Here is an 11,136-nt window from a genome sequence, read left to right on the forward strand (position 1 = left end):
TAAAACTGAACATCTCCATTTGAATCAGACGTCTACAGAGGTCCGGTTTACAGATCCCAAGTGGAACGTATAGCCGAATACTCATTTCCCCACAGCGCAGCTTGCGCTGGTCACATGTATACACACAAGTCACGTGAGACGCTGCCAGGTCACGTGGGACGCCGTGCAACGACCGCAAGACCACACGGGACGCCGTAGTAGGTCCGGGCGGTGGGGAAGGAAGACACTTGGCAATTACCCACGAGTTTGGTGGTAATGTATAATACTGACCACATTGCTATTTTCACTTAATATCCATCACTGTCTGATTGGAGATATGGATTAGGCTGTATATTAAGGAGATGGACATATTCTTATGAGGAGTGGTCCATACCAATACGTGACATTCTCAAGCAGCATTTTTACAACAGGTGGCACGACTTATCTTTTACAGATTTTTTTTATAAGGCTTTGTCTTTTGGGACATTCTATAGTTATCTACATATTATGAATTTATGTGGCAAATAGGTGTGCAATAAATGTCTGTCACCTAGATATATACTGCCCCAATACCAAAGTACGTTTTAGCCTCCTTTATATGAAGTTCCTACAGTGGATTTATATCATTCTGTGTTATATGCTTATCAGCAACCTACAATCAACTGGTTGATGCGCCGAAAGTCTATTATGTTTTTTATGTTTTTAGTGATGTACAATATATATTGTTTTTATGGTATATACCAGGCATGCTCAACCTGCGGCCCACCAGCTGTCGCAAAACTACAACTCCCACCATTCAGCCTACAGAAGGGCATGGTGGGAGTTGTAGTTTTACAACAGCTGGAGGGCCGCAGGTTGGGCATTCTTGGTATATACTGTTGTCCAGAGCACTCAGATATTTGAGTGCCCCTCATACAATAGATTTATTTTTACCTTTTGGATTCGGGTGATTCCAGAGGAGTGCACCGAGTCCATAGGAGTTCCCCAGTTGAGCCGCTAATTCTTATATTCAAGCTTTACAATATAGAGTATCCAGTCTATAGTGGGGTAGGTAGGTAAAAAGTTCTCTAGAGGATACAAGTGATTGGGAGAAGTCGACAATTAACATCTTAATTGCTTACGCAAGCAATTTTCCAACTTCTGCTCTGAACTCCAGGAGCTAAAGAAGAGTTTAGAGGACAGGAAACTAAATGCTGGCAGCCTATAACGGAGACTGATAACATTTAGTTTCACAACCTGTGCAGAATTCCACTGCTATAATTGAATGTTGGAGAGAAAATTGAACTTCTGTCAGCCAAAAATTGTGTAGTAGCTGTACAGCTCATCATGCATATTCAGCGGGCTGGTGGGGCCTTCAGAACTGGATGGAGATATGCCAAGGAATGTACCATAAACAAAGAAATATATGAAATGATTGAATCAATATATTATACAATCTATTCAGAGGATGTGGAGGGAGGGCTGCACAAAATCAATAAAATCCACATTACATTTTGTACAAAGGAGTGTGCAGCCTAGGAATTATATATCTAAGCAACCCATATTTAGAGATATGATGCAACATACAACGCAAAACTAGACCTTAGGTGTACAAATAATCCTGCTAAATAATATTGTAAAATAATAAATAATACATGATACATCTCTCCATCTAGGTGCTCAAAGTACTTTAATCTATGGGAAGAAAGCAGGAAAACAACCTAAGATCTCTGCGATGGAATTCATGATACATTCAAGTCTGGTGGGTAATCCAACTTCTTAGCAGACAGAAACAATAATTTAAGGGAACCTAGTCTTCATCCTCAAAGAGGACCTGTCACCTTTCCTGACAGGTCTTTTTTTTTACTAAATAATTATATTCCCCATGCAATAACAATTCTGGAGTATCTTTTCATATGACTCCATGTTCTAGGTTTGTTCCTTGTTTTTTGCTACTAGAAGTTTAGAAATTAATCTGCAACTGGGTGTTACCAGTAGGGCGTGTGTCACTGCACAGTCCCACATTTCCCAATCCGTGCTGTCAGTGTCAGACTGTGCAGGGACATACACCCCACACTGGTAACACCAAGGTGCAGGTTCACTAATAAACTTCTAGTAGCAATAACTGAGGAACAGACATGTGGCAGTACAATCCTTGTAGCGGAGTACTCCCTACATTGTGGGCTTCAGGATAGTTTCTGATTGGTGGTAATTGCACAACATGAACCATTAAGCAAGGTCAATGTGTAACTAATGTGTAAAATTTCATGATGATGGGTGGGGAACAAGGGTAGTTGGAGTAGGAAGCTACCTAAAGTATCATTGAGGCATTGGGTGCATATTACTGTGTAAAAAAACAATACTTTATGAGCAAGTGACAGTGGTGGAGTATTTCCCGTTAGTGCCATAGTGTGTGATACAATTTCCTAGTAGCAGATGTGGATGAAGAGTGTGACCATTGGGTGACAGTTATATGTCACACTCTCTGTCTGCTCTGCTATCTTTGCTCACTGATTCTACAATTACTTTACCACATCCAGTTCAGCAACTAAACAGTTCTTAACTCTTTCTATACTGGTCTCTATGGCTATTTAATGACCCCCTCCCCCATTGCTCATTGTCTAAGCAAAATTTCGTTTCTTGAATTTATCAGGATTTCCCTGGCTTTAAATATCTGATGCTTACCTTTGGGCTTGTCTGCTTGAATAATCGTATTGCATGAAATCTGCCAGGCCTTACATTTTGCTTGATTGACTACAAATTCTGTCTTCTGATTTTCTACTATGAATTTGTTTCTACTCACGTCAGCCATTGCCTAAAGATTTAACACCAGAATCACTGACCTCCATCCGTGGCAACCCAGAGGATCCACTATCTAGTATATTATAGCCAAAAAAAAAGGCGCAAGATGCAGACGACCCTTTTACTTATGATAGGATGGCTATACAGCCATTCATTGTGTTGGGGGGAGTAAAGGGAATGAAGATCATGTATTATAAATAGGCTTTAGAGAAACATAACACACGGATACGTGAGGAAGGGACGATTGTACATCCAACATCTGACATGCTGAACTTCAGAGACAAGGAGTGAACATTCTGAGGCAGAGCCTTGAGCTTGTTTGGTTCAGGCTATAATAGTATTCATCAAGACATAGCAATATATTAGAGGTCAGCAATCAAGGCATCCCAACCAGTCAGGAACAAACAGGAATCCAAGGAATCAGGGTTAGGGGAAGGTACATAGAAAGGCAGTGAGTTTCAAGAAATGTGGGATCATATACTATTAGATTTAGGTCTGTTTTTTGTGTGCACAAATGTCCCACAAAACTTTGCGACATTTGCCTAGGTACGGCACTTGAGGCCACTTTTCACACCATCCTATGTTTAGGACAAGGGAATGGTTTTCCAATTGTGTTAGACAACATTTATCTTTTTTAACATTTTCAAATGTCGCAAAAAAGTGGCAACCTACGCCAGGCAACCACTAAGTCTAACAAATGCAGTTGTGCCAAATACGTGCAAACTGTGTGCCATTTCATAAATTTGGCGCAACTGCACAATGTAAAGCCAAACTTAAAAGTGACAAAAAAGGATACGTTTCTCTCTTAGGTTTTAAATCCTATGCCCTAGTGAAAGATTCGAAGGGCTGCCATGTCAATGTAATGTGACCACCTGAGCACAGAGTAACAGGACAAGAAGTGAGTAAAACAATGTGGACTTTGCGGTTTTGTTCTTGTTTGTTATGATATGTTGATAACAATAGCTTCATATTTCATGTCGGTTATAAACTAGATGTATCTTACACATGTAAACCTAGGCGAAAAATATGTAGATTCTAATTAAGCCTTCTTTGTATGGATTTTTACTCATTCCCCTTCCCTCTCATCTCAATGTGTCTGTACCTGTTATAGAAGGTATTGTCCTGATAACAGCATTCTGTAAATGACCAGGAGCTTGAATGCCGTCTCCATTACAGAAACCACAATCGCTCTTGCAGGAACAATGCTTGTAAAACGAAATTGTTTGAAGCCTGGTGCTCGACCGGTCAGCTCTCAGAGATTGTCCTTGGGATAAAGCAGGACACCATTAAATTCATATGGATCTGAAACGATGTGATCTCACAGAAATGACAAGGTTATGAGTAACCTTTTGGCTCCACACTTTCTTCTGTCAATGGCATAAAACGCTTAGCAAGGCAAAGAGAGATGAATGCATATTATATCAGCCTTGTGCTACCAAAGGTGAAAGGATTAATTCGATTGTATGAAAAAAAAAAGACAGAGAAATAATATTTTCAAAGACATCGCAAGCACACTGCAAATATGTAAAGGTGAAGAGGATGAAAACGAAACATAAAAATGTGTAAGGGTAGGTTCACATCTCCACTAATGCTAATCCCGTAGTCTGTCCCGGCAGAGGAACAAACTACTGGAGTCCCCGTATCTGGCATAGCTGGATCTAGCCTGGCATCTCAGATCTCCACTTATTCTAATGGGATCCCATGGCTCTCCAGCATAAATGCTGGCTTTTGAATAGACATATACCATTGCATTTATTCTATTACCCATTTCAGTCAATGGGGTTCTGACAATGCCCCGTGGTGTGCGGCGGTAATCGTCCATGTCCAATACAGTAACTCCGGTAGTCTGTTCCTCTGCCAGAATACGCTACTGGATTACCTTTAGCAGAGATGTAAACATAGCCAAACCACATGTATAACAGAGTTATAGCTTGAACCTCCATTGTAGGGCGCTCCACCTACAATGTGCCGTCTATATTACTGGTGTCTCCTAATGTGGCAGAGGCACCTCTAGAAAGGCATCATTATATTTTTTGGTCAAATTTATCATTAACTCCCAAAGCAGCCATTTTTTGCTTCGTACTTTTCCTTTCACATAGCCATATGAGGGATTGTTTTTGTGGGACAAGTTGCTCTGTTTTATGAGTTTCGTTCTTACTGGGTTCACTGTTTGGTAAAAATGGCACCTTGCCTTTATTCTGCAGGTCAGTGTGATTAGTGATACCAAATTTATGTAATTTTTGTTAACTTTGAAAAAAAACTTCTTTGCATAAACTTCTTCGCTATATTCTGACACCAATAACATTGTTATATATCTGTTTCTGTTTAGAAAGCTGCGTGTGGGCTCTTTTTCTGCGGGCAAGCTTCAAGCTTCAGTTTTTATTCATATCATTTTGGGATATGCATGAATTTTTGATCACTTTGTAATGAATTTTTTTGGGAGGCAAAGTGGCCATTTAGATATTTTTCTGCTACAGCATTCACCATATAGCATCAACACTTTTAATGGTTTGGTTGTGGCAATAATGTCCATATTATTGTTTTGTCTATTGTTATTTATAAAATACGGAAAGGGGCGATCTAAATATATATATTTTTTCTGTTATCTTTATCCTCCCCCCCCCCCGGGGAACTTGAATATAGCTTATACTATAGACTGCTATAAAATAGTTTTGCAGTCTATTGCATAAAGGCCATGTTCCTATTAAGCCCTCCCTGCGGCAGGACTTTATAGCAACTTTAGAATGGCAGGCATGGGAGTCTTCACAAGACTCCAGTTTGTCATAAAAAATGACAAGAGATCGCCTATCCGGGAGAGATGTACCTTGGTACCTCTCCCAGAGTACTGCACAAATTGGGACAATCAAATTAAATGGGGGGGGGGGGGGGGCAGCAACGTATATAAAACATAACTTTTAATCAATCTAAATTAGAAAACGGCCCCTAACAAAAGGCAAACAGACAAAAACACACACCAAAGGGACCTAGCACTCGGCTCAAGGCACCAATCAGAAGCCAAATGCAGGGCCCGAGCCAGAATTGCACAGAAGTTCCGCTGGAGGGACAAAATGACCATAATCATAACAACAACCATAGGTATCCACCATTAGGAAGACTGATAAAAATGAGTAGATCTTACTGGTCCAGTCGGGTATCGTCACGGAGATATGGATGGGATGCCAGTTCAGTAAAGATAGCTCCAAGGTCTAGAAATCACATAGCAGATCTTGATGTGGAGTCGGGATAAGGGATTGGGTGCTGTCCCTAATGTGCCCTACTTGAACTGGTATTCCCTAATGACCTCCTAATACGGAGTCATCGCCCCGAAAGGGGCGGCCCCCTCCGGAACCTCACCCTTACCTAAAAGCCCTAGAATGCCCTGATTCCCTTACCATAAGGCGGGCTTCAAGGGACCCAGATCGGATGCTCCAAGGTACGCCTTAAATTTCCAAGGATTCACACAGTAAAGAAACTATTTCCAACGCGTTTCATCAATTTGAAGAATCAGCCCCACGAATCATCAGGAGACACGGGGCTGAGGCTGTCTGGGTAGTGTGAAAAAATGCGTATGGCAAAATCTTGGGGGGTTCCTGACAATGATATAGAAAATAGAAGGAACCAGTCAGGAACCAAAGTGCAGGAAATCAACAAACAAAAGTACCAGCATCAAAAGAGATTTACTTCTGTCATCATGAAGGACCATCTCCCATTTCTGGACATTTTGATTTCCAGAGATGAGAGAGGTGGCCTCAAGAGCACAATTTACCGCAAACCCACTGCGACCAACGCTGTGCTCAGATGGGATAGCTGCCATTCAACCCCACTGAAACATGGGATCCCAACAGGACAGTACCTGAGACTTAGATGTAACTGTTCGAGTACGGCGAATATAGACGTCTCACTGCACCTGTGCCGAATACTGAACGGGACGGCGCAGGCGCGAGATTTACACGGCAGACGGGGCCAGCAGGAGAACCAACGCTGGCTTGGCCCTGTCAATCAAGGGCGTGGAGGTGGGCGAAAGGAGCCTCTAGGAGCAGGTGCAACACAGTTGTTACAGACAGTAGGTGTAGAAGCACAGTGCCAACCAACCTGTTTAATTTTGCACTAGACCTAAGAGCGTTATTATGGCAGTCCTCTGGATTTCACCCTTTAATCCCTATATACAGTGCCTTGCAAAAGTATTCACCCCTTTGACTTTTTTGTATTTTGTTACATTACAGCCTTAAGTTCAATGTTTTGTTAATCTGAATTTTATGTGATGGATCAGAACACAATAGTCTAAGTTGGTGAAGTGAAATGGGAAAAATATATAAATAAAAGTATTGTTTAGAACTAGAAAACTGAAAATTGGCATGTGAGTATGTATTCACCCCCTTTGTTAGGAAGCCCATAAAAAGCTCTGGTGCATTACCTTCAGAAGTCACAAAATTTGTGAAATGATGTCCACCTGTGTGCAATCTAAGTGTCACATGATCTGTCATTACATATACACACCTTTTTTGAAAGGCCCCAAAGGCTGCAACACCTAAGCAAGAGGCATCACTAATCAAACACTGCCATGAAGACCAAGGAACTCTCCAAACAAGTAAGAGACAATGTTGTTGAGAAGTACAAGTCAGGGTTAGGCTATAAAAAAAATCAAAATCTTTAATGATCCCCAGGAGCACCATCAAATCTATCATAACCAAATGGAAAGAACATGGCACAACAGCAAACCTGCCAAGAGACGGCTGCCCATCAAAACTCACGGACCGGGCAAGGAGGGCATCAATGAGAGAGGCAGCACAGAGACCTAAGGTAACTCTGGAAGAGCTGCAGAGTTCTACAGCAGAGACTGGAGTATCTGTACATAGGACGACAATAAGCCGTACGCTCCATAAAGTGGGTCTTTATGGCAGAGTGGCCAGAAGAAAGCCATTACTTTCAGCTAAAAACAAAAAGGCATGTTGTGAGTTTGCGAAAAGGCATATGGGAGACTCCCAAAATGTATGGAGGAAGGTGCTCTGGTCTGATGAGACTAAAATTGAACTTTTCGGCCATCAAAGAAAATGCTATGTCTGGCTCAAATCCAACACATCACATCACCCAAAGAACACCATCCCTACAATGAAACATGGTGGTGGCTGCATCATGCTGTGGGGATGTTTTTCAGCAGCCGGGACTGGGAAACAGGTCAGAGTTAATGGGAAAGATGGATGGTGCTAAATATTCTTGAGCAAAACCTTTACCACTCTGTGCGTGATCTGAGGCTAGGACGGAGGTTCACCTTCCAGCAGGACAATGCCCCCAAACACACTGCTAAAGCCACACTTGGGTGGTTTAAGGGGAAATATGGAAATGTGTTGGAATGGCCTAGTCAAAGCCCAGATCTCAATCCAATAGAAAATCTGTGGTCAGAGTTAAAGATTGCTGTTCACAAGCACAAACTATCCAACTTGAAGGAGAAGGAGCAGTTTTGCAAGGAGGAATGGGCAAAAATCCTAGTGGTAAGATGTGGCAAGCTCATAGAGACTTATCCAAAGCGACTTGGAGCTGTGATTGCTAGTGTTGAGCGCGAATATTCGAATTGCGAATTTTTTTCTCGAATATCGCAATTTCGCGAATATTTAGAATATCGTTCTATATATTCGCAAAATCGAATATTCGTTTTTTTTTTGTTTTTTTTTATTGTTATATTTTTTTCTTTCCCACTTCCCTAAAGTTGTTCTTACCTGTCCTTTGGATTCCTGGCTTCCTGGCTGCTCCAGTTAGTGCCCGTTGCCGCTTCTGCCGACTTCCGTGCTCATGGAGCGTCCCCATCACCATGGGAACGTCTCCATATACTAGAATGTACTGTCGGATTTGAGAATTACGTTGAAATCGCAATTCGATTAATTCAAGTTATAATAATCGAATTGCGATTTCAACTTAACACTGCTATATGCCATATTCATTAATTCTAGCCTATTAGGCTAGAATTAACGAATATGGAATATAGCATTAAGTTGAAATCGCGATGCGATTAATATAACTCGAAGTAATCGCATGGCGATTTCAACTTAGCACTGCTATATTCCATATTAGCTAAATTACAATCTATATGGGTATTTTTTACGAAATTTCGTAATATTGCTCTAACTTCGTCTTTTAGAATATTCGTAATATTGCTCTAACTTCATCTTTTAGAATATTCGTAATATTGCTCTAACTTCGTCTTTTAGAATATTACGAATATTCTAAAAGACGAAGTTAGAGCAATATTAAGAATATACGTAAAAAGTTGAAATCGCGATGTGATTAATATAACTCGAATTAATCGGATTGCGATTTCAACTTGACACTGCTATATTCCATATTCGTTAATTCTAGCCTAATATGGAATATAGCAGTGCTAAGTTGAAATCGCCATGCGATTACTTCGAGTTATATTAATCGCATCGCGATTTCAACTTTTTACGTATATTCTTAATATTGCTCTAACTTCGTCTTTTAGAATATTCGTAATATTCTAAAAGACGAAGTTAGAGCAATATTACGAATATTCTAAAAGACGAAGTTAGAGCAATATTACGAATATTCTAAAAGACGAAGTTAGAGCAATGTTCAGAAATTTCGTAAAATACACATAGATTGTAATTTAGCTATAATACTGCTATAGTAATTTTTTTAATAGTGTACATATTTTACAAAACTTAAGTTCAGAAGAGGCAAAAAAAAATAGAGAAAAAAAAAGGATTATAGCACTATATTAGCTAAATTGCAATCTATATGTGTATTTTACGAAATTTCGTAATATTGCTCTAACTTCGTCTTTTAGAATATTCGTAATATTCTAAAAGACGAAGTTAGAGCAATATTATGAAATTTCGTAAAATACACATATTAGCCTAGCCATAGTCAATTAGTCATAGGAACGTTGCCTTATACTATTAAAGGAAAAATCGCAATACGCGATTAATTAAATCGCATATTATTCGCGATCATTGGAATAATTACAAATATTCGATTTCGACGAATATAACACGAATATTCAATCGAATATTCGCGAAATATCGCGAAATCGAATATGGCACCTCCCGCTCATCACTAGTGATTGCCGCAAAAGGTGGCTCTACAAAGTATTGACTTTAAGGGGGTGAATAGTTTTGCACATTGACTTTTTCTGTTATTTTGTCCTATTTGTTGTTTGCTTCACAATAAAAAAAAAAAATAATAATAAAAAAATAAAAAAAAAACATCTTCAAAGTTGTGGGCATGTTCTGCAAATTAAATGATGCAAATCCTCAAACAATCCATGTTATATCCAGGTTGTGAGGCACCAAAGTACGAAAAAAGTCAAGGGGGGGGGGGGGTGAATACTTTTGCAAGGCACTGTAGGGATCTGGTCTTTGCTGCAGGGAAACTGCATTTATGGTCGGAACTACGACGGTATTACCAGACAAATCGCTCCACCAGCTGAACCTAAATTCATCATTCCTAGCTACCACATTCTGTTATGGAAAATTTCATTCTGCGTCACGCTGACAGTCACGTTTTTTTTTATTTTTACAAATTCTACATCACTGTGCAGTACAACGCATCACTGTGTGGATCCCTCTAAAATGTCCTTAACAGTATTTTTGCTTTCAACATGTATTTGGGTTAAAAGCGGATGAGCCAAACTTGCTGGATGGATCAAACATGGCAGCTGGATTATTGCCATACGGGAGAACTGTCTTTGGTTATTGGAATGAACCACACAAATCCCATCACCAACTCGACCCAAATTCATCGTAGCTAATACGTTCTTTTAGTTTGTGTTTATCACTGTGTTGCATCAGTATTTGATCAGAATTTGTAACCCAAAAGTAGGAATGGATCCAAAACACAGGTGAGCTGCCAATAATGCCATTACATTTTATCTCTGTTTTGGACCCACTCCTATTTTTGGCTTACAATTACTGATGCAAAACACTGACAGTCTAAGGCTACTTTCACACTAGCGTCACGGACCTCCGGCAGGCTGTTCCGTCGGATGAACAGCCTGTCGGATCCGTCCTGCCGCTAGTGACCGCGTGCCCCCGGACTGCCGCTCCGTCCCCATTGACTATAATGGGGACGGTGCGGAGTTCCGGCGGAGGCACGACAGCGCACAGCGAGAGGCTGCCGGAATAAATGTTGGACATGTCGTAGTTTTATTCCGGTAGCCCCTCGCCGTGCGCTGCCGTGCCTCCGCGTCCATTATAGTCAATGGAAACGGATCGGCAGTCCGGGGGCACACGTTCACTAGCAGCAGGACGGATCTGACAGGCTGTTCACCCGACGGAACAGCCTGCCAGAGGTCCGTGCCGCTAGTGTGAAACTAGCCTAAATGAGGCTTTATGGATCCTCAAAATACAGGATTGTTTTAGTTTT

Source organism: Bufo gargarizans, chromosome 1 (assembly GCF_014858855.1).
Source record: "Bufo gargarizans isolate SCDJY-AF-19 chromosome 1, ASM1485885v1, whole genome shotgun sequence".
Taxonomy (NCBI): domain Eukaryota; kingdom Metazoa; phylum Chordata; class Amphibia; order Anura; family Bufonidae; genus Bufo; species Bufo gargarizans.